The sequence below is a fragment of the Pelecanus crispus genome, chromosome 6, assembly GCF_030463565.1.
Source record: "Pelecanus crispus isolate bPelCri1 chromosome 6, bPelCri1.pri, whole genome shotgun sequence".
Taxonomy (NCBI): Eukaryota; Metazoa; Chordata; class Aves; order Pelecaniformes; family Pelecanidae; genus Pelecanus; species Pelecanus crispus.
This window is the reverse complement of record NC_134648.1, coordinates 9,873,812-9,898,355: the sequence shown is the minus strand read 5'-3', so window position 1 is coordinate 9,898,355 and position 24,544 is coordinate 9,873,812. Positions and strand designations below refer to the sequence as shown.

The 24,544-nt window shown below is 42.4% G+C and overlaps 1 protein-coding gene across 1 annotated transcript in view; it reads right to left on the bottom strand.

The window, feature by feature from the left end:
* QSER1 (glutamine and serine rich 1) overlaps positions 1-17,006 on the bottom strand; it is a 44,595-nt gene extending 27,589 nt beyond the window's left edge. Inside the window, exon 1 of the mRNA XM_075712110.1 lies at positions 16,952-17,006. The gene's annotated coding sequence lies outside the window, so the exon portion shown is untranslated. The remainder of the gene's footprint in view (positions 1-16,951) is intronic.
* Positions 17,007-24,544: the final 7,538 nt, after the last annotated feature.

The window sequence follows — 24,544 nt, the reverse complement described above, 5'->3', positions numbered from 1 at the left end:
ACTAGGTCAGAAAGACAGAGGTCTTCCTAGTTCAACTGTAAGAAACACTGGATGGACACTTTTTGTAATCATTTACTGATGTAAAAATCTGCAAAGCAGATGACTACAAACGCATGCCCACTTTGTTTCATTTTCTGATTCCATTAAAACTTACAGGACCACATTTAATACAAAGGCTGGAATGTCTACAAAGCTGCGGGAGCAGTAGGGTTTTTTTAAAAGATTTTGTTAATTTTGGTACAATTCTAACAAAATTGACAGTGAGAGCACTAGCAAGTGACACATCTCAGCCTTCAGACCTCCTAGCATTAAATATAAGTTAATGATCCACAGTTTTTATTTAATGTTTTGAAATGAGTCGTCTAAATTAACATGATGTTTTAATCAGGCTTAATGGAAACAAACTGAAAATGTACAGTGTCTGGGCCCATGCAAAAGCAATAATGCAGAAAATAAAGAAATGTGATCTAAACATCAATCAACATTAGGAACCTGTCAAAAGTGTTAATGATTTCCAACTTATAAAGCAGAAAAAGGAGGGGGAAGCAAAACAAAATCCCAAAGCTTTCAAGCTTCCACAGATTCAGCTCTGTACAGCACCTGTCAAATAGCAAAAACGAAAGCCAGCATGACCGAGTAACCATTTATCTTCTTCTCGCCTACTGGATGTTCAGTTTATAGGACGTTTTAGGACATTCAGTAGCTACCTAGCTACTACTTATTCCAGTGTACATGCGAGATTGCTTTAAGTTCAAAATTCAATTGTAAATAGATGCCAAAAACCCCCAAACAGCAAAACCCACAACCCTCCCTGCTGACTGCTGTAAGGGAGACTTCCCTTACCCTCTTCCATCCCCTGGGATGAGGGGGCAGTCACTCTGCATAAGGGAAAAATTGAACACTTTATGCCAGGAATCATGACATCATGGGAAACTTTTAGAGAAGTCAACAAATAGTATAAAAATTGGCAACACTGCTGGATTTGCTTCATTTTCAGTAAGACGACAAGAGGAGGCAGTGAATGTGATGAGCCTGTAAGAGCACTGTGACCTCCACACATTAAGAACTAGCAAGAGCCTGTCTGTAAGGGACACAATGTTTTAGACTGCTAGATTAACTACTATACCCGAGATGCACTAACGGGATATATTTTCCATTTCAGCTGCTTATAGCATAGCAATGCTCCTATAGTCAGCATGCCAGACCAAGGCACAAGCGTAAAGAATGAACTGAAATCCTTTGAAAAAAACCAAAGAACCTCAGCCACTGGTTTTCTCAGTTGCACTCACTGTCTAGCACTTTAACACCTTTCACAGCAATAATTACATTTTAAAGAATAGCCAAACCTCAATTCAGAGTCAGCACATGGATGTGCTTATGTTGTAGAGGATAGATCTTTGCGCAGTTCAACACTGTATCAGCAACTGGTTTCTATTATATGCTGACTGCAATCTAATGATTTGCATCATTACAATGGACAATTGGCAGGCACGATTGCATGACACTGTAGGTTATTTTTTGATTTACGGCATTAAAAAATTTTAGTATTTCCAGACCAAAAAAATTACAATAGTGTTCTGCACATAAAACATTACACATGCAATAAGCCCATTTAAATGCAAATATTTTTACAAGACAAATTTTAAAGTTAAGGCGGTTTGGTTTTTTTGAACAAAGTTGCATAGCTAGAAAAAACATAAAGCTTAGGATACATCATGTTTTCTTCAGATTTTTTTTAAAAATAAAAATGTGCTACATCAGAAAACACATTTCTAAACTGAATCACGGTAGCACGTGCATTGCTAGCCAGAATTATCTTCACCGACAAATGCTGATCTTGGGAAAACTTTCCATGTGTAATAGGTTTTACTTACTTTTACTTTCAAGTTTTTGTAAAGCATTTACCTCCATAAAAGTATGTGATGCTGACTTTGCTTTCACATACGTTTAAAAGGCAAACTATGAAGTCATACTACACGTCACTCATACAGCGGAACACCTTCCTTTTCCCGTTTCAGGTATTTTCAGGCGGAGAGGCACGTTTGGCATCGTAGTTGCAGCAAACATCCTTCCAGATGAGGCGAGACCCACAAAAACCAGTACAGATTACATCAAGTGATACTGCATCATTCCTCCTCTTACATTGCCACAGCAGAAGCTCATGAGCAAAACTGGATGAACTTTAAATTAACCACCTGAAAATTTGGGAAATTGAAATTTGCTCCTTTTTTTTTTTTAATTTTGAAAGTTCTACTTATTCTGGTTGTTTGGTGAAGATTGTGATTCACTTCCCCCTCTTCACTCCCTTGCAATAAACATGTTTTTTTGCAAAGGAAGCGTACAGTATATGCAAAAACAACAAGAGAGCCTAAAACACAAGCTTGTAGATGTGAGGCAGAATGCTTTGAATGATAAAAGCAACTTGTAAAAGAAACTTAGACAAAGACTTTGTAACGTGGAGGATGCTGGAATTAACAATGGGATACAAAATAACCTCTAGAGTTAATATCTCAAAAACCTTGTTAATTACTAGAATCTCAAAATTCTAGTAATTATGCGCATCATAAGAATACTCAAAGTATATGACGACTTCTTTTTTTTTTTTTTTTTTAATACCAACTCCCAGGTCATACTTAATGCAACCGCAACCTCAAAAATGAATCTGTCTTTCAATAAAAACATTGTATTTATTAGAACAGTTAATTGTTTATTGTATAATTACTGGTTGCTGGAATGTAGATTCTTATCTCAAAAACCCCCTGCATATATGCCTGCAGTTTACATAAGCTTATCCTAAACACAAGCACAGCAACCTGAAAGAAGATTACTGCCTTAGGGTTTCTTTTTATAAAATTTAGCTTTTAAACAGACAAACTTACACAGCATGTAATTCACATATCAAAAACACATTAAGTGTGGCAAATAACATTATGGCTATCTAGCCTTTTGTAGTCAGGTTTCCAAGTTTGTTAAAATTCCACATGGGTCCTCACTTGTACTGAAATGGCAGATTAGTTACTGAAGACACATTCACATTACTTGGTACCTTGTTATTTGTTATCATTAGTTGCTATATAGTGTTCCAAAAACACCTCCCCCTTATCACTGATACACCACAGTGATTTTTCACTTCTACTGGTATAGTTAACTGCACAATGGAGTGATTACTGCTAGAAAGTAATACAAATCTGACATAGAAATTTGGAAAATAGTTCCCCCTGAAGTATTTCTCATTGAAAAAGTTAATTCAATTTTAATATAGTATTTAAGTGTCCTTTTAGAGATGTCCTATGAAGAGCCATCATTATTTGTCATTGCTGTAATGATGCAATCAAAAAATCCTTATGACAATGAAAGTGAAACAACTCAAATATTAATCTTTTTTTCAGCTCCACCAGCTGGGCTAATAGAAGATTATTACCTCTCCAGTAAAATTTCTGGAAGAAAATGTATATTCTTTGCACTTAATTGTCACTAAGATACCTCAACCTTGGTTTACAACTCCTTTTTGTTAGCCCATATTAAGTCCTTCCTGAATTAACTCTTCACAAATCTGTTTATATTGCTATTCTTATAGTAATTTATTTCCACAGCATTCTTCAATCTAATAGTTTCATCTGAATTTAGGTCTCCAACTGCAAAAGGTTATTGCATAACATTGCACTCACCACCCTCCTCACCTCGCCAACACAATTATCTGGTTTGTGCTTTATGCAAGTGATAGATGGCATTTCTTAATTTCAAACTCAGATGGAAGGATCACTTTTACAAGGAAACAAAATTTAGTTGCAATAAGCACTGGACATACAGGTAAGCCTTTATGTTTAATTCTCTCATTTTCTTCACATAACCTTGCTCTCCTAGGCATCCATACAAAATGAACTACAGAAACAAAAACACCTTAAACAAGTATCTTAGTTTACTTGATACAAAAAGTATCGTTACATGGAAAGAGGGCATTTTCACCTTTCTGCTTTATTTTCTAGATCAATTTTCATTAAAGCTTAGCAATTTTCAAGATTTTTTTTTTTTTTTAAGTTCAGTAACAGCAATCATTTAAGCTCTAGGGAAACATATAATGCTTACATGAAAAACAGACCTAGATTTTTTAAGCAGCAAAGGATACTCCTGGGTGCAACACCTTGTTCTTTTGTTCTCAGGCACTTGTAACTTCTGCCTCTGATATAAAGGAAAGTTGCTAAAAAAACACATTAAATCACAGAGCATTTTCAAAGTATTCAAACGGTGCAGGCTGCGCTCAAAGTGAAACTGGACGCCTACGAGACAAGTAGCTGCAGGAGAACTGGAGTCCCGTGCTCCCGCCGCCCCGAGAGAGGAAGCCTCAATGCCCCAACCTCGGGCTCCTGCGCAGGCTAACACGTCTGAGCTCCAGAACAACCAAACCCAACAAAACGAAAGGCAACAACCCAGCACGCACCATCCAAGTGATCAGATTTGAGGTAGACGAGAGAAACAATTTGTTTTCATCTTTGGGTAGCCTGTTCGACATTACGGAAAACAAGAGGAGTTTCCCGACTCCTGCAGGGAGATGACTCTGCATATGGTCCACTTCTAATTAAATCACCAAAAAGGAGATAAAAAAACAGTGACAGCCTCATACTGACAAGGATATACCTTAATACTCACACTTTGCCTTTTCTCTGACTTGAGATATATGCGAAATAGGGGAAGTATTACTCAAATTTCCCCCTCTACCCCAAAGCTCAGATACTTGGCAAAGGAGTCTTTCTTCAACCATCTCCTTAGCTATGCAATAGCAAGTTCCAGTCACAGGCTGAAAGCAAAGCTGCTTAAGATCCAAACACCACGAAAATGACAAACACATTTCTAAATATTAAAAATACTGTTCTAAATATAAGATACATAAACTGATATGCAGCTTACATCTCTTTTTCTCCACTATATTTGATTTTAAACACGTAAAATACAGTTCCAGCTTGCATTATCTGCTGGCAGGTTCATACTTAGAATTGTTTTAATATTAGATACAATATTTAATATTTTGCTTAAATATTTAGCTTTGTTAATTTTGCCTTTATTCACAGCATCACATGGAGACAGAATGGAAGAGTACTACTTAGAAACACTACTTGAATTTAATACAGATAAAATGGAGGGTAAATGGCCTTTTAACTAACATGCTTCAGCTGCCCGTTTTAACTGCAATGGAGTTCACCACCGTTTGCTACAGTCTGACTAGAATGTAACTCAGCATCTAGGATTCATCTATCTGCAGCTCAGATAAAATTAAAATTTAAAAGCAATGTTGTAGGATATATTTAATCTAAAAATGGGTTTGATTTTGTATTTTAAAAAAGTGATGACTAAGAAAGCAGAATCATAAAGGACAGAGGGATTTGCCTAGAAAGTAAGTTGCTACTTAAATGAGTTTAATACTGTTAATAACATCAAATCACTCCTGTCCAACGGACAGGCCAATGCACTTCTGGAAGTTTAAAAGCAAGCCCATACAGACAACAGAAAATGTTTCAGAAATTAATTCCAATAGAAGACAAAGGAAAACAAACTCCTGCTCAGCCCAAAGACTCATTTCAATGCAAAATATTTTTTTAGAAGTGTATACAATGTGTGATTTTTCACCTGTATTTCCCAGATGCAGACATACTGAAAAGAAAGACGACACTGCAAGAATAAAGTTGGTTCAAAGCTTGCAAATGTTGGCAGGTTCAGGAAAAAAATGGCAACTAGCCTACTACCTGCATTTAATTCTCCCGATCCTCTCTTAAGACGATACAAGACAAGACAATCCTTAACATTTGAAGATTCAACCAACATCTGCGCAAAGAGAAAGAATATTTAACAGTCTAGAACAGTTATAGTATCCACAAGACAAAAGAAAAAATAATCTGCTATTTGAAAAATAAAGTCCACCCCTGAGAAATTAGAAGAAAGGCATCTCAAAGTTAATACACCTTAAAAGGTACGTAGAGCGTTCCTTTGGGAACAGCACGCGTCTTTAGCATTTGCCTGGCTTGGTTTTGAATTATCATGTAAAAAATAAATAGATGTCAATATTTTAAAGGATTATGAACTATCCAATAGTATTATTCTTGAAGACAGAAGATGACTTTTAGAAAGATGGAAAACACAGAATCAGACTCCAGTACTATGGTACTTCAGTAAAACACAGAAGAGTAGTATTTTATTGACAACCTCAGCTGTCTGTTGGTTATGTCACATTGTTCCCTTTTAATGTACTTACAACTCCATATTCAATGTAGAATATATCAAATTGCAACATACCAGAGGCAATCACCCTTTACTCTTTCATTAAAGATGAGGTTATAATGTTAATTTCCCACTTCAATCCATATGCAAAGCCACCAAGTGCATGGCTGAGACCACCACGACGTGGAATGAAGACTGCCTTGAGGTACTTGCAAAAGGAAACACTCATTACTTCCTTGCTTTCTAGAAGCTGAGATAGGAGCTTCTAAGAAAGATTCTGAGGTAGAAAATTATATGTAGGGAACTGCCCGAATGAGCAAAAGTTCATGCTGTTCCTGTGATTCTTTACCTGAATACATGTCATATCTTAAGAGAACAAAAAGATCTTATGGCAAAAAAGGTCCACGTCCCTTTTATTCCCATGTTAATGTGTCTGAACTCTTTATGCTTGATACTTTTCAAAATAAAAAACCCAAAACAGCTTCAGGAAAGCCAAAATAGTCTTACTGGTACTTCAATACCTGAGTGCAAGTGCTGGCTTGTCTGATTAAGTAACCTGTGGAGTTCTTAGTAACAAAGACAATTATAATTCCATTTTCATAAAAATCAGTTAACTACATCTTGAAACTATGTATGTGAAAACTAATACTCGGATAGAAATGAGCTATTTATAGACTTCAGTTACTATGGAAGGACTGGACAAACTACTTCATTCTTATTTTTTAAGGTATACAATGTAAATTATCTTTTTGCTGAGGTTAGCTACGGTTGAAATGCAGTACATATAACAAAAAGTCAGTCGTCTTTTTGGCAAATACCGCTACCGCTCCTCTTGGCTTTAACTAAAACTCTCAGTAGCCTGGCCAAATCAACCTTCTAAAAGAAATTCTGCAGCTTACAAAAATCAGATACACTATGAAAGGCAAAAAAGGGTAAAGGTATTTTAAATTTAGAATTATAATTCTAAATATGAGCTACTTCAAATTTCTTTAATGAGAAACTCCAAAGCTCCCAGCCTGCTAGCAGGAACCCAGAAGCCGGGGGAGCACCCAGGGCTTTCAGGCTCCCCATCGCGTGCCCAGGAGTAGGGCTGCAGGACTGGGGGTGACTGCCTGGCCGCGGCACCCCCACACCACCGCAGTCCCTCTGGCCATTATCCCGCAGGGCAGCGGGGCTGGCAGCACCAAGGCAAGTTTCTGGCGGAAACCCCTCTGTGTCCTATCAGGAATTTTCAAGGAATTCATTCAATTACACAAAACATCCCACAGGAAAAAATACCAACCATGTTTAGATCTGAACATTGCAAATAAAACTGACCATAGAGTGCTGTACTAGTTAAGAAGCTCTTTAAAGCTTACCTACTCGCCCCCCACTTTCCTACTGTAAGGGGGCCACAGCCTGCCCAAACTATTCTATAACAACACCAGTTTTGAGCTCCTGATGCACTTTCTAACATTTCAATGTCTGGAGTGAAGCTTTCAGTGTTCCTGCTCTGAATATTGAAGCCTAACTTTGATTCCTCATTAACTCAGTATCACCACTCCCCACATCTAAACAGACACCGATATGCCCACCTTCACCCCCCAATTTATATTATAATGCAGCATGAGAAATAATTTAAAGCCACTTGTTTGTCAAGCAATGTTTTGGGGGTTCACACATCTTCCCTGACAGCTTCTGCTCTATTGCTCCTTGCAGAAAAACAAGTATCCATTATGGTCTGTGTAGCTTACACCGTGGAAAGAACTGCAATGTTCTTTTCTCACCTTTGGCGGCACTGGATTATTTCGTCACTACATTTATTTATCCTCTTCTCTTACCTTTTCTCTACATGTGATTTTTTTTCATTAGTAATATTTCTCTCCTACAGAGCTTTACTCACAATTTCAAAGATTTTTGTAACAGACAGTAATCGAGCACTTTTTCTCCAAATTGTGATGCTATTCTGTTGTCATAAGTGTACCTGGAGATATTCAAAAAGCTTCTCAAGATCATCACGGCATTAATGGTTCAGCACACAGCATGATCCTCTATTACGGTTGGCCAAGATACACACAAAAAGATGTCATTACTTTTAATAATAAGATTTTATTTCAAAATATAAAAATCCGCAGAGCATTATCTCAAGATGTGGCCTAGTCACATCAGTGCCTTATTAAAAATACAATTCATTTCAGCTATCGAAATGCTTCTCAACCCTTATCCTCCCAGTTATTACAGTGCCGTATTTTGTGGCAAGCTTGAGTATTACCTTTGGGATACTATAGGAATACTTGGATATCCCATTTCTCAGTAAGCCTTCTATTTTCCAATTATATGGAAAAGATGATGCTGAAGTTGAGATATTCATCGCAGAAGAGGTAGGAGGTGCAAATACATACATCCTATCGACTGACAGAGCCATCTTACGCAACACCTCTTTTCATTACCAAATCTTGAAGCACTTTACAGTTCCATAACCCAGGAAATACCTTCTCCTTTAATCTACAACTAAGGCACAAACACTAGCCCACTCAGATTTACAGAAGAGGTCAGCCCTCGCAGCCAAGTTTCAAACTCTCGGTACCGAAATAAGGGAGGTTTCAGGAAGTCAAAATTTTTAAGAGCTCGGTATGCAACATACTGAAGGACTGTGAAGATCAGTGGCTTCATGGCTCACAGTCGCAGAACTTGTACAAAATCGAGGCATCTACTCACTGCCTACATCTTAGACCACAAACCTTACTATCCTTGGTCATCCATACAGCCTACAATTCAAGGTCATTAAATATTCGTTAAGTCTTCCAGCACGCCTACATGTCCAGTACAGTGTTTTCCCTGTCCCACAACACACTACAAGGACTAAGCACCTCATATGAGTTCTTTTAGATTCAATAAAGAGGCATCCCTATGACTAACACCACTTCTATCCCAGTTTAGGAGGCGTGCCCAGGAAAGATCTAACATACAAACAACACACAGTTCATCGTAAAACGCAGCAAGAGTCCTTTACATTAAAGGAAACATCACGGGGTGTTACTACCTACTTTTATAAGGAAAATTAGCATAGTCCTTGAATTTAACTCTTGCACCTCTTCATCAGTGTCCTCTTCATCCTAAAACAGATTTAAATTTACATTTCTAACCTTGCAAAGAGGTTAGAAATGTGGCTACCACATTGTCACCAGTTACTATTTAGCTGAAAATACCACACGAACCCCGTTGCTTGTGAATGCTTCAACTAGAAAATGTGCACAGTTCAAAACTGTAGAAAAATAGTTACAGCTACATGGCATTTGAGATAGGAGAAACTTCACTATATAAAACAAATTCCTTAAATACGGCCCAGGTATTGATTTAAGATTTCCTGACATTCAGACAGATGTTTAAACAAAAACAAGTATTAATAGAAATCAAAACAGTACACACACAAACTAAAAAATTCCTTTAATTGGTGAAAAAACTGTATTCCCATTTAAAGATGATAACAAAAGGGAGTTTTTTGGAGGGCAAAAGAAGAAAATCCCAGCCCTCTTCAGTGGCACTGAGCATCAGTAACCTCCAGGTCACCAGTTCCAGCAGCAACTAAGGTAGCTGACAAATGGCTGCTGCTGAGAGTCTTAAGGAGTTAGTTTTCTAGGATCACTCTTTGCATAGCAAATGAGCACATGTTCACCATCAAGAAAAACCTATTAGAAATCCTATCCTTGGCAGAGTCAGTAGACATTAATGAAACGGGAGGAACGTAGGAATAGAAGGATTATTCACTGTCTAGCACTGGAATTTTTGACATGAAGAAGAGAGAGAATAAACAGGATGTGGCATGAAACACAAAGTTGCCGTATTTCTGAAAGGGATTTCCTGGTCAGAAAAAAGTGCAACGTGCAGCACACGCTGGTACCTTCAGTATCGCCACGAAACACCAGCCCGACTGCACACATGCCACGCAGGCACAGTGGCCATTTGTCTGGCATGTTCTGGATGTCCGAAAGCTTTCAGAACAAGCTGCCAGACATCTGGAAACGCTAGATGAAGGGCCAGAGCCCTTGAACTCTTCTCACACAACACTGCCAGGTGAAAAATAGGGCTATCTCCAATGAAATCTAGATGTATGACAGCCCCAAGTATAATTCATATAGGGTTATTACGGAATAAACATTCCTTAGTATCCTCCTATGTAAATACTATTACTCTAAGATAAGGATGCCTAAGGGTGCCTTCTTCCTGCTGAGTGTAATTGGTTACACTTATACAAGTCCTAAGCAAGCCACAGAGGTAGGCATGTAGAGGAAGATGAAAAACAAGAAAAGCAACGCAGGCAAATAAAAGCTTGTCTATACATATGTAGGTTCTTGCTGAATTGTTCTGGAGTAAGAAAGTCCAAGTGTGCAGGGATTCAGGAATAAAAGCTCCTTGCCCCTATTTATTGTAACCCATGGTCAGCGAGGTTCCGAGGATGCTCTAAGTGTCCATTCATCCCCACCAGTCCGTTCAGAGTAAAACAACAAGGAAGTAATCATGTAAGAGGAGGTGTCAGAGTAGCAGAAGTAAACCAAAAACTATGAAATCTGTCCAGTGAGATAAGTAAATCTAGTACTTAATAAGTAAGAGCTCCATCCTCTCTGAGCACTTTATTGCTCTTTGCTTAAAAATTCTAATAATTTTCCTTTCTCTGTCACTTGCATGGTACAGCAAGAAATGCCGTGCTGGAAAGGCTGAACCTGCATGCTGCTCAAAGTTATTTTTGCCACATTTAAGGCTGCTAAGGGAGGTCTGAAGTGAGACTATTAATGTGCTGCCTTTTAACTGTTTTTTTGTTTGGGTGGGTTTTATTTGTTTTGCTTTTTAATGTATGGAATAGGTACTTGTCGTACAGAATAACTTTTTGACATGCAAAGTTGTGAATGCTTTGACTAAATACAAGAAATAAAAAAAACCCAAGGAAAATACACCCACTCTATAAAAGGAGCTCTATTATTGTTTAGAATTAATATAATCCAGTCATAGATGCTTTTTTCCTGACGGGAACAAAGATTTTTCTAAAAACAACCTCCTTCCTATGACACCATCATGCCAGAATCAACACCATCTCCAAGAAAAAATAAAAGGTGGGCAAAAGTACAGAAGAAACCAAGGGAAAAGGTTGTTATCTGGTGGTAAACACCTACAACTAAAGCTTTGTTGGTAATGATGAAAGGTAAAATACACATATGGGACCGACAGACTTTTTGCGTAGGTGGAAGAATACAAAACCCCTTTCTTCAGAACAACCTATTCAGTAACCTGTGTTGAAGCTGCTGGCTCCACAGGAAAGGGCTCACATCTGAAACATCATTCCAGGTGATCTCAAAAGAGCTCAAGCGCTCAACTAACAGGGACACTTACTAAGTGCTCCTGCTGGGGAACCAGGCAGTACAATTTGGGTGGGACACTCACTGAAGACAGTGACATGGCAAGGCTGAGCCCATCTAAAAGCCACCCGAGACCGCAGGGCAGAGTCCCTGCAGTTCACTCCTTACAGCTCTGCTCCCTGCTCGTCCCTTGATGCTACCTCTGGATTCCTGTCTGACAACACAGGTACACCAGCACAGCTCTCCAACTCAAGAGAAAGCTATTCACCGTCCCCATCAGGTTAGTCTTCTCGTGGATTAACAACATTAGATCAGCTCCCTGTGCAGTTGCACAAACACCAGAGCCGACGCAAGGGAGGAGGAAGGGAGCCCCTTTCAGCAGCAGTGAGCCTGAGCGGTGAGTTCAGCCATCTCATGTAACTGCACCCTCAGACTAAGTTTCAACTCGTTCCTTCTGCACACCACTCTATGTCACCATTTCTCACTGCATCCAAGTGACATAAAATGCTTAAAATGCCTCATATAAAGTTGTTTTTAAATCTTAGACAGGTATGTGGCATGTAATTCCAAACAAGCCTATCTGGCTTATTTTGAAACTTCAGCAAAGACTTTGTAAGATGACCATACATCTGCATCTGTGAAAAGCTGAGGGGCATACAGCAAGAATGTGTTCAGCCTCTCTGTTCAGTCAATCTTTGACCTTGTCACAGCTGTTATTTCAGTGTGTAGTGAATGCAGGTTAAAACAAGAAAGTAAAAAAAAAAAAAAAAAAAAAAAAAAAAAAAAAGACGGACAAAAGCTAGCAAGTCCCTGCAAGGTATCTGTGCTACACCATAGAGTACCTGTGTGGTAGTTTGTGTGTATAAATGTTTTAGATTTAAAATCTTACCAAACTTTGTCATAGTTTATAATGACCTACCTTTTTATGTGTTTATAAAGTTTATTTAATCCTTCTGTGTCTTTTCTTTTAATAGCAAGTGTTCTAAATGTATTCACAGTTTATGAGCTTTACCTTTCAACATTTGAAATACTACGCCATAGGGAACTTTTTGCAGGAAATGCGTTTAACAACAAACATTGTTTCTACCTCTCAGAACAATTTCATTTGATGAAAGAAAATGTTCTACGCTTTTCTAAAACACAGTCTGCACTTTTAGAGTTTCTATACCTATGCAAAAAGCCATTAGAATTTAAAATTGAGCCTTAACTAAATCACAATTATCATACAGTTATTACAATAAGCATTAGTTTGACAGCTATGCAAAAATGCAAGTTAAAAAACCCATCATAACTGTTTATCATAAAAGTTTAAACTTCCCACTTACGTAACTTTGCATATGATCTATCACTGTAACTAACTCATTATCTTAGATTAGCTGCTATAAATACAAGACGCACTAATCAAATGCCAGTGTTACCTATTGTAAAGAACCATCTTGAATAAAATGATATAAAACCCCATATGTTTGGGTAGGGCAGAGACAGACAAAGACTACCACACATAAAGAAACATCAGAGACCACGGCAGTTGCCATAAAATGTAAAACAACAACGAAATAATTGTGACTGACATTCAATCACATACAGCAGAAGATTTGAGTCTTAGAGCTGTGGTAAAAACCAAACAAGAACAGTGAGATCCCTCCCCTAGTAAAAATCCTTCTCTGAATGAAACCCTAGAAGTAACCCCAAGTCAGACATACACTCAACCAGAAACCTCATCCGTTATCACCTATCTCCATTTCTCTTCCCAAGCAATTATGGCAGTCTCTCAAACTATTACACGTTCATCTGTTTTCTGAAGACCATGTTTTTCTTGAGCAAGTAACAAGTAAGCATGACATACGTATTTGCTATTCAATACAGGACTAGCTTTAGACTGTGCCACAAGAAGAGTTTCAGCACAGAAGTAAGGGTTTCTAACAGCTACAGAAAAAGGTCAAAAGTGGCAGTGTGCCCACAGAACCACCAGAAATTCCTTCAAGATGCTGACAACCTGTGTAAGAGGTAGAGGGGACGCAGAGGGCAGGAGCCACCCCTTTTGGCCCCTGGCTACAGGGCTGCTGTGGCTGCACTGTCCAAGCACATTCTTCAGCAGGAGCAATCTCTGCTCAGTTAACACAGTGATTCAGGTGATTTCCATCAGCTCCTGTCCCCATTTCACTATCTTCTCCTATTCCATGGGAAAAGTTATGTCACAGCAGGCCTGGCAGCAATGTCCTCATAATACTTCACCACACATATCCTTTCAGTTGATAGGAATAGTGCCATTGCACAGACAAAACAGTGACTGCAAGAAATAAGGAGCAGGATAAAAACCAGATGGCTGAAGTTAAGTGCAGGAAGACAGGAGCAACGCTTGTAGGGAGGAGAAATCACTTTGATGAGCTGAGACTGTGAACATGGCTCTCTGCACAAAGGGAACATAGCCTGCCACGACACAGCCTGCAACAGCATAAATATGAAATTAAATTTGAATGAAATATTGTTATCTATATCACCTAAAGGCTGAATGCTTTTCAAGCAAGTACCAGATGAACATGACACGCATTTTTTTTTTTTAATTTAACATCAGGCTAATGCAGCATCAGCTGTTTAGATGACTACCTGTCAACCACAAACAAAAACAGCATTCTGAAAAATGTGATCTGTAACACAAGTTGAGAACATTGACAGCATATTCCCTTACAGTACATCTATACCTCCACAATTTGCTTCCAGCTCGCACAAGCCTTGGCAGCGATAGGCATGACTCTTACATCCCGATCCCCCAGCAACTGGCTCCATCCGTACAAAGACAAATGTTATCAGTGATAGAGGAACCAGAAACCTATGCAAGCCCAGACTGTATTTAACATTGCGTCCAACACGGTTCAAATCTTTAAATCTTACTGAAGACAGGATATTTTAATTCTTACTAAAAATGCTGTGAACTCTAAGAACCCAGTACAGGAGAACTTCAAGCACAAAATGTGATTCATAGTATTTTTCCTGCCCTTGCTACAGTTAAAAAAAAAAAAAAAAAGTAGTTAAAACGTTTCAGTCAACAGGTTTAAAATGTATCATTCATCACCATCTACACAGCCTCAAGACGAAACTTTCAAGAACTGAAAGCAAGGTCTTCTTGACATTGCTTCGTAAAGAACAGCATAAATTTTGTCATATCAAGAATAGATTCACTAATACTAATTTGATTTTTTTGATTAACAGTTTGATTAGTAAAAGTAGCAGGCATTGATCCAATGAGCTTCTGCACAGTACTTGTCTTGGGACTGTTCTGCATGCCATTTCAACTAAGGAATTCCCCAAACAGACAACATATAGCAGCTATTAAAAAGATTAAGTTTTTAAACCAGTTTTGAATATACAAAATAATCATCAAGCAGTTGTATTTCTTCTAAGACCCCAGAGGGATCCACTCTTGCTCCTGCACTACATCTTCTTAAATGACCTGGAAAATCCAAACCTTCCTCATGGAATAGATGGCATGATCCTCAACAGATGATGAGGACTGGAGAAAGCAATAGAGAAAGGACACATCACTGACTTCCACTGAAACCAACACAGCAACATGACCAAAAGCAGTTCAACAATTAGGAAGAAATATTAGGAAGAACGGTAGGAGACCTTACTTTGCCATGTGGGCAAGTCTGCAGAGAGCCCAGCTAAACATAGCTTCATGGGGCAAGGTTTTGGCCAAAAAAACAAACCACCCTTGCAGTTCTCTGTGAAACAAGGATTCTAGAACCTCACACCCCAGGGAGGTCCTATTATCTTCTTTCTTAACATTGACTTAATTGCTTCTAAAATGCAACGTCCACAATTCAGGAAGGGTGACAATAAATTGGAGGCGATCCAGGAGAAAACTGAGAAAATAACCGAAGACATTTAAAAAAAAAAAGAAAAAAGAAAGCCTAGTAACAAAATTCAAAAGATTACTTATTTTTCTTAATAAAAAGAACATAAAACAATAAATCAATCAAAATTCATAAGAATTCATACTCAGGAAAACATGAGTTATAATGGGATTTTCAGTGACGATGACGCTATTGCAAGATTCAGTGGCTAGAAACTACAGGTAGCCCTCTTCAGATCAGAAATAAGAAATAAAATACAAATCAGCCACTTGTATACTTTACCAAGAATTGTGCTGAATTTTGCCTCATTGTAAATTTTTAACTACACCTTCTAAAATGTAAGCTCTAGTTTCAAACACAGATGGGGGGGGAAGTCCTATGGCCTGCATTATGAAGAGGTCAGACTAGATGATTGCAACAGTCCTTCTGACTTGATAATCTATTAATCTTATCAGACAGATCAGAATACACGCCTGACCACTTTCAGGACCGAAGGCAAAGTCATCTACAGGCACACCTATTTTGACGGTATATTTTTAGCCCGAGACTATCTTTTACCTTTAAACGTCGTCGAGATTGGAACTGCAGATATATCAAGCTAGAGACATAAAAGGCAGGCGATCACAAACCCCCTCATCACCTAGAAAACACTCGTTTCAGTCGGCAGAGTTACACAACCAGAAAGCAGTCCGAAGCCAATAAGATATCCTGTATTTTTTCCGCACTTCCCGGAACTTTACAGAACTCTCCGTGGAACTGAACCGCTCCAGACAAGTTTTAGCTTAGCGGAGGCTCCGCACGCCCGAGAGCAGCGCGCTGGAGGAAAGAGGTTAACCAGCCCTGGCAGAGCGAAAAACAACGAGGCCGAGAAATAAAGGGCGGGATGCTAGCGCGGCGCTCGCCGCCACCGCCGGCGCGGGGGCCGCCGTCTGCCGCCGCGGGGCGAGGCCGCCCGGTGCCCCAGCGCGGCGCGGCCCCGCCGCCCGCCCGCGGGCAGCATTGTTCCGGCGGGCAGCGCAGCGCTCCCCCCGCCGCGCCGCGCCGCCGAGCCCCGCTCCCCTCCCGGAGCCGGGCGGACACGCGTGAACTCGTGAACCCGCGCCGCAGCACAACGCGAGCCTCCGGGGCGGAGAGCGGCGGCGGCGCGCCCTGCGTGGGGAGACCGCCCGCCCCGCCACCGCCCCCGAGGGCCGCCGGCGCCCGGGGACGGCGGGGAACTCGCTCCGGCCGCCCCCCCCCCCGCCAAACACACACACACCGCCCGCCCGGCTCCGCGGCCGTGCCCCCAGGCGCGGAGGCCCGGCGGGACGCGGCCCGTCCGCCCGCTCCCCCCGCCCCGCGGCCCGCCCGGCCTCACCCGCCGCTCCGCGCCGCCGCTGGGCCCCGCTCGCCGCCGGCCGCGCCGCGGGGACGCCCCCCGCCGCCCTGCCCTGCCCCGCCGGAGGGGGCCCTCCGCCCGCCTCCCCCCCCGGGGCGCCCTCGGCCACCCGCGGGCCAGGCCCCGGCCCAGACGCCCGCCTTTCCTGCCGCAGCCCCCCGGCGGACCCTCCTCACCTGGGCTTGAGGCTGCTGGCGCCCCGCTCGTAGGCCCAGGAGGCGGCGGGCTGCGCGGCGGCCGGGGCCAGGGGGTCGGGGAAGCTGGGGGTCGTCGGGTAGTTCCTGTCCATCATCGGGGCAGGGCGCGGGGCCGGGGCGGCGGGGGCTCCGCTGGGGCCCTGCGCGCAGGGCGGCGGCGGGGACCGAGCGGGGCGGGTGGGAGCGGCCCCCCCTGCCTCATGCGGGGCGGGCAGCGCCGCGGCCCCCTCCAGGCCGCCGCGTCCCGGCCCCCCTGCCCTGCCCTGCCTCCGCTCCGCTCCCCTCCCCTCCCGCTCAGCTGCGGGCGGCGGGCGGGCGGCTGAGGGGAGCTGCGCACGGCGGCGGGGGCTGCGCGGCGGCCAGGCGGGGACCCATGTCGGGCTGCTCTTTCCCAGGATGCACCTCCCCCGCCAGCGCGCACTGGGGCTCACGGGCTCCGGCTCGGGCAGGGAGGCCGCGGCGGAGGGGGCCGCCGCCGGAGCGGCCGCCAGCAGCGCCGGCGGGGGGAGGAGGAGGAGCAGGTCTGTGCCTGGGGAACGGGCGGCCGCGGCCTGCCGGGGAAGCGCGGCGGCTGGAGGGGAGCGTGGCGGGGGGCGGTAGCCGCCACCGGGGCGGGGTGGGGGGGCTGAAGGCGGGGACGGCCGGGCCGGGCGGCGAGGCGGGGTGGGGGAAGGCCGGTTTTTTCGGCGGGGCCGCGTCAAGCGAAGCGCTGGCGCTTTGTTGGAGGGGCCGGGGCGGGGCCATCTTGTTCCCGCTGAGGGGAAGCGGCGTCACCGGCGGGCAGACGCCGCGGGGCCGCGGCCTCCGGGGGCGGCCGCCGCCGCCGACAAGATGGAGGCAGCGCAGCCGTCTCGGCCACCCCGAGGCGGCGGGTTGCCTGACGGGGAGCGCATTGTAAAGCAATTTGTAGGGCGGCTCTCCCGCCCTGCTCCGGCGGCGGGGGAGGCGACCGGGCGGGCGGGAGCGGCGTCGGCGACGCCGCTCCCGCCCGCCCGGTCGCCTCCCCCGGCAGTGGGGCAGCCGCCCCGCCGCCCTCCTCACCGAAGAATTAAACTGAGGGGAGAAATGATACAAAATAAACAGCCCTGGTGATGGGCGCGGGAATTGGGTGAGGCTGAGGGGCACCGGGAGAAGCTCGTCCCCGTGTTTCCCCCAGAGCCCTATGCTGCCTCAAGCTCCTCCGTGCCGGTGCTCGGCGGTTTAGGTTGGTCGTCGCTCTGAGGGTGCTTTACAGGGGTTAAATAATACAAAAGCACGGCCCTTTAGCTATTTTTTTTTTCTCTTTACAAGCTAAATAGCCTCTAGTATGCATAGCTATATCAGAGCTTTCCAAAAGACTTAGGCACTCCCCGTCAGTAAGTCATTGCAGGCCTGGAGTCCGAATAGGCCAAAAGTCCCAACAGCAAGAGGAATAGACAGAATATTTAAGTATTTAGAGCAATCTAAGCCACCTGGTGCGCAGACAGTAAATTCCTCTATCTCTGGCTGCTTGCTTTTTAAAAACAAAGTATAAGGGAAATGGGCACCAGCTGTGCAGCTCGGGGTAGGAGCAAAGGGGACAGCCTTGTGGGGCAGGGGGATGGTGGGTGGACAATGGTGCCTTGCTTTCCCTGCAGGTTGAAGGTACGCAGGCAGGCTGAGATGAGCGGGAGGAATGTGCCTGAGAGGTAAAGATGAGGAATATCCACTTGAAAGAGAGAGGGCGACTGCACCTGAAGGCATTGCTCAGAAGAGGAAGGTGTATGCTAATGGGTAAGTCATCTGACGATTTAGTTTGTGGTACTCCGGGCAATATCGAACCACAGAGTGAAATGAGTTTGGTAATGAAATGCAGAGTTTAGAAACTTGACTACAACCAATCAGATTAGATGCTTTCAAAAAAAAAAAAACCTTAACACTTGAATGAAAAAGTGGAGTGGTCAACATTGAATGAGAAAGCCAGAAGGTAAGAGACTTGAGGAGGAAAAGCTGAGGCTCTACTTTTCTCATGCCTAGTTTCAAGAAGCTGCAAAGTCAACTATAGGAAGAAATGCAGCCTTGGATCAGAGGGAGAGGTAAGTGTGAAAGCCATCAGCACCGACGAGAATGAGCAAAGTCACCCAGAGGCCAAGGCAGAGGGAGGAGGGAGAAGAAGCTACCAAAGCCAGAAACCAGCAGAGTGAGTTTTCCTTGTGTTTGCATACGTTAGCACCTGCATTGCTTGCAGCTGGAGGAGAGTATGTGGGGGGTGGGGGACCTTCTTTCGCTGGGAAACCCAAGGGTTGCTGTTTTACATGAGAAGGAGGCCTGATGACAGAAAATGACTCCAGTTTTATGCTAATGATGAAGCACTTACGGTGCTGATACTATTGAAAGTAGCATTTCCAGCGGGGGAGGACCTACAGGTTTTGATTTCCCTGCAGGATCTCCGCTAATCTCCATTATAATATTACACTTACAATGCATTGTTTCCCTCAAGGGGGCCTGAGAGAAGGGCGATAAATGGACCTAAGTGATAGCCTTTTCCATCTAGCTGTAGTGTTTGGTTATATAGAGTGAATGTGTTGGTGTGGAGCTACCTTAAAAGTTTTTTGCCACAAATTTGGAACAGCATATTAATAAATTGTAAAACTGCTAGTGTTTTCTTTGATTTTTCTCTAGTAATGGCAACATGAACTTTAGAGAGTACCATAATGTTGTGTATCTTCATTACATGATATTTATCTAAAGAGAAGGGGGGGGTGTGTTAATGCTGTTAGTTATGTGGCTGTAAAATCATGAGAAATCACAAACAACAAGCACTAGTCCAGATATACAGGCAGGGAAACAGATATGCAATTAGTTTAGACCACTAAATGAACTGATTGTCAGTATACCACAGACACAGTGTTTCCCTGAACACTGGAGTATATCCTCTTTCTTGTAATTGAATAGTGAAGTTGAGTGAAACAGAAGTTGTGACAGCTGTTGTTAAGGTTAATTTCTTTTACTTGGTTTTAATAGAGGTGAAGTAGACTGAAAACTTCATTGCTAATGTCCATAATCACCAGACAAAGTCAGTTTCTCCAGTAGTTTGCTTTTCCTGTGTATGAGATACTTGTATGAGATGTACTTGTCCTGAGACCAGCCGGTGAGACTTCCGCAGTTTTCTCATTAAAGCGATCCCTGCTGCTTTTTGCCATCATCTTTGTCTAGGAAATCTGCCCTGAAGTTTGTGAATTTTATCCTTTTGTAACCAAAAGATATTTTGTAACACCATTCTGTAAGACAGCAAGAGAGTCTGTTTAGAGGAAGTGTTTTTACAGTATCCTGATATCCATGATACTCTACAAACAGCTTTTCTGAAAGATGTCAGTGATAGAAAAAATCCTTTGCTAGATCCTGTTAATTACATGTGCTATTTTAATGTGTAGATCAACATGTACATATTAAGATGTGTATTTAGAAGTCATATTAGACATGTTTGTGATTCTGAATATTGAAAATATTTTGATTCTTGTGTTACTAAGCAATGCTTTTGTTTCAAATGTGGCAATTACTTGCCATTTAGGAACTGAGCTGTGGTGGGCTTTAACACCTTCTGAACTGTAGTTCATAGCTGAGTGCCTATAGCCAGTAATGATATTGTATGTGCTTATCTCTCAAGTCAAGAATTTAATATAATAAATATATTTTGCTGAAATATAAGCTAATGCATTTTTTCACTCTATTTAAGAGCAAAAATCTTAAATTACAACACTGTAACACAATCTGTGCAGCGTACCAGCCTGGGGCAGTATTGAATTTTTGTTGCTCATTTCTTTCCCTAAACGAACAGTCTCCACTTGGAAAAATAACGTAACAGATCCTCTACAGAGTCAAAAACATGATGCAATGTGTAGGAGACAGATTTAAGTACTTAAGGTAATGCTTTAATAGGAATCGTCTGCCTAAGGTCCGAGGAGTGATCGTCAAAGCTGCAGCATGCGCTGCTGCCTACAGGTGTGGTGTGGCAGCAGGGCTGGGCTGCCTCGGCTGCTTGCTGACACCCAAAGGAGAAGGCCTTACTCTCCCTTCCTCGCTCCCACTTCTAGCGATGAGCTCTGACCACAATGTGAGCAGTAACTTCGCTCCACTGGCAAAAGAACATTTACTTTTTTGCCGGAGGTAATTTTTCTGTAATTTCGCTGAGCTGAGTCAGCTTGCTTTGCATCAAATGAGTGCTGGCTCAGGGCAAGCAGTGGTAGTGTGCAGCCAGAAGCAGCTGGGAAGGGAAGGAGATGACAGGAAAGAGCAGGGACCTTTTACTTTTGATGATGAGATGTTGACTTGGCTCGTGGTATATTCAGTATAGAAATCTCTAGAGTCTAGGAGTGCTTGAGGATATACCTCTGTGGACAGTAACAGGCTTCTCTGCCTATATGCCAATCAGCCAGAATGCAGCCAGCTCTGCTGCAGAACTGTGTTAGCTAATATACAGTGCCCCTTAGGGAAACTTCCCTATTTTCTGTATCCCTGTTTAAATAATTTAATGTTAGACGATGCTGAATGGCAATACTGCTTTTTGAGGTCTAGTTTTATGTTTAACGTGACCATATGCCAAATGAAATGCAGGATCAAGCTGATGGGTAGTTGGCAGTTTTTTGTGATTTGATCATAATTAAAACCAATACATTAATCACAAATCCAGGGCCAGAATAATGCTCCAATTCACACTTGGCATTGCTTTATTTATTTGTAACTGATTGATTTACTTAGTAACTGCTTTGTTGCTTAGTGTGCTATTATTATTACCCATGTTAACAGAAGAATTGAGTTGAGCCTGCTTGAGTATGGTGTATGTTGTACAAGGCTGGCCAGGCAGAAGACTCCGTGGTATGTTACAGCTTTAACAGTACTGCAGATGTTGAATACCGGGAGAGCACCACTCAGGGTCCTTGTGCATGCAGCAGCAGGTGTTACTGAATGGGGTGATTCTTCATAGGGCCAGCAGTTGCTGCCTGTGCTTTTGGCATCCTTTTTACTGCAGGTACAACAAACCTGGCTTTACAAGGCTTTTCCAATGTCTCTCTATCCCCATATGCCCTCCTCTTCACAGAGGGCATTGCTCCTGTCCTCTACCTTTCCATAACACATGATGCCTGGTTTTGGTCTTGTCCTGGCTCTTCCCTCATGTTTGAGTGCCTTTTTTTTTTTTTCTTCTTCTTTCATTAAGAGGCTGTCAGCTAAATCTGTAAACTGTTGGTTTTGCAGCAAAATTCTTGGTATGCTTCAGGGCAATCTTTGATGGGCTGAAAAGAATTGTGGAAGAATAGTCAGATGCACATGCTGGGTCAGCAGCTTCAGCTGTTGTTGATCGAAGAAAGTAGTTAAAGGCACAGCATGCGGTTAACGCTGCAAATCGGAGATTACAGCTTGGTTGTTGAAAGTGGACAAAAAGGATTGTATTTCAGTTCATAATAGTACTTTATCCTGGAACTATCACAGTAACATAAATAGTTCACTAACATATACAAACATCTTAGTGGTTAGCTTTCAGTGGCTAACCATTTGTCAACAAAATCTCTAGAAATGCTTAAGTTAGCCTTGTGCTGAGAGAATGAATCTTCACAATTGTTTGAAAATAGTGTTTCAGAGACTTGAGAACATTCTTTTCCTGAAAATTAACGTTTCAAAGAGAAAACATTCAAATAATTTGAACCTGTCTGATCAGATGAAGTTTGAAGAAGTTCAGGCCAAAGCTGAGCTGGGTCTGATTTACTAACAAATTCTAAAAAGAGCACAAAATAAAATTTGTGCAGTGTCTTTCTCTGTTGAACGCTGGTGGACAGTAGGCATCCACTTGCAGATTGTGGATGCAGCGCCTTTGCGCAGGCTTTGTACGTGTGCTGCCAGGCCGTGGTATCTTCTGTGAGCAGCGAGGGGTAAGTAGATCAGATATTATGCAGTAATAACATGAGTCTTGGTTAGGCCTACTATTAACCACTGGTTTTTTTTCCTTGTTGTTGTAATTGTGATTCTGACGAAAGCAGAAAATTGCAGTTGCTTAACAGATTAGATTTTGCATTTAATTTGGCACATGGCCTCTTTAAACGTAAAGATAGACATTAAGAAATGTGTAAATAGGGAAGAAAGTGCTGCCTTTCAAAGAACACACTTGGTCTTGGAGTCTCACGGCAAATACTCTCTTGGCATTTCTCCACATATACTAGTCTGTGCATTTATTTGATAAAAAGCTTAAGTATTTGTACAAACAATGAAGAAAAACCTTCAGAATTCATTCTATTAAACTAAATTTGACCTAATAAACCACGGTACTCCTCCTGACGTGACAAGAGATGACCGAGCTGGTAGAAAGCTCACTGCAGCAGTGAGGTGGAAGGCCTTGTTTCCTTCACTTTCCCAATCCTCCTCCTGGTCATGTGGCCCCACACCTTCCAAGGAGCCACCACTGGCACTTGTGTTGATTCAACTCACCCACTCAGGAGAAAGCTGTCTGTTTCTGCTGAATGATTTACAAAGGGTTCTAGTAAGCACCAGAGCTGGTATAAGCTAAGTGGTGGAAATGTGCAATGACACGTAGGAAGAAGAAAACTTAAATAAAACCTTTGCTCTTGAACAAACTCATAGTTTAACAGGGAGTATTTTAACTCTTACTAGGTATTTTCCTTTGTATTATATCGATGCTGGATATTTAACATTAAATACCGGATGTTTACATATTCAATACTTAGCAGTTGCTGAACTTTAGAGAAGTTAAACTGAAGCTGCTTGAACAACTTGAGCGATCACAGGTGTTTCTTATTTCGTAAATGAAGTAGGCACTGCATCAGAAATTTAAAACCTGTTACAAGGCCTTTTCAAAACTTGTGTTTAAGTCTACCAATTTCTAGACTGAAATGTTTTTCCTGATCCTTTGAAGTCTGGCTGCTACCTTTAAAGTCTGGGCTTCTAGAGGCTCCCAGAATGTAAGTAGCAAGATGCGTACATCTGATGGCCCCTTCTGTTTCAGTGTTTCTGTAGTCTTGCTGTTACGCAAAGAGCCCTGAGGACTCTGAAAGCAGGGGGGAAAGGAGGAGCTAAAGGCTTTGCTATCTCTGTGAAGACGCTGGGGAAGCTGTGCGAGGAGAGTGCTTTTCAGAGGGTGGGAGGCGACCAAGTGGAACCATCTCCAGGAAAGAAAAGAAAGAAAACTAAGCAGCAAAGAGGTATGTGCAGTAGTAGATTATGAATAGACACAAAAAAAGAAATCAGAGAAGGAAGAAAGTTCAATAGCAAATTATAGGTAGAACAAAAAGAAAAGATGAAGAGCAGAAGGAAATGAAAAGTTAAATGTAAAGCAAAAGTAGTTAATGTAGTTATATGTATTTTCAACACGGACAAAATTTATTCCATCAAAAATAGCCAAAATACATTTGATACTGTCCTGTTATTTTTTCCATATAATTAGTGTAGTTGCCATTGTGAAGTTATGTAAAAGATCATATATTTTACAGTAAAGTAGAGGAATGGTGTTCACCTGGGGAAAATCTGGGGAGGTTGCTCCCCAGGGGTCAAGAGCAAACTAAACTAGTTTAAAGACTTGCTTCTTGGTACATCATAGGACCTGCTGTT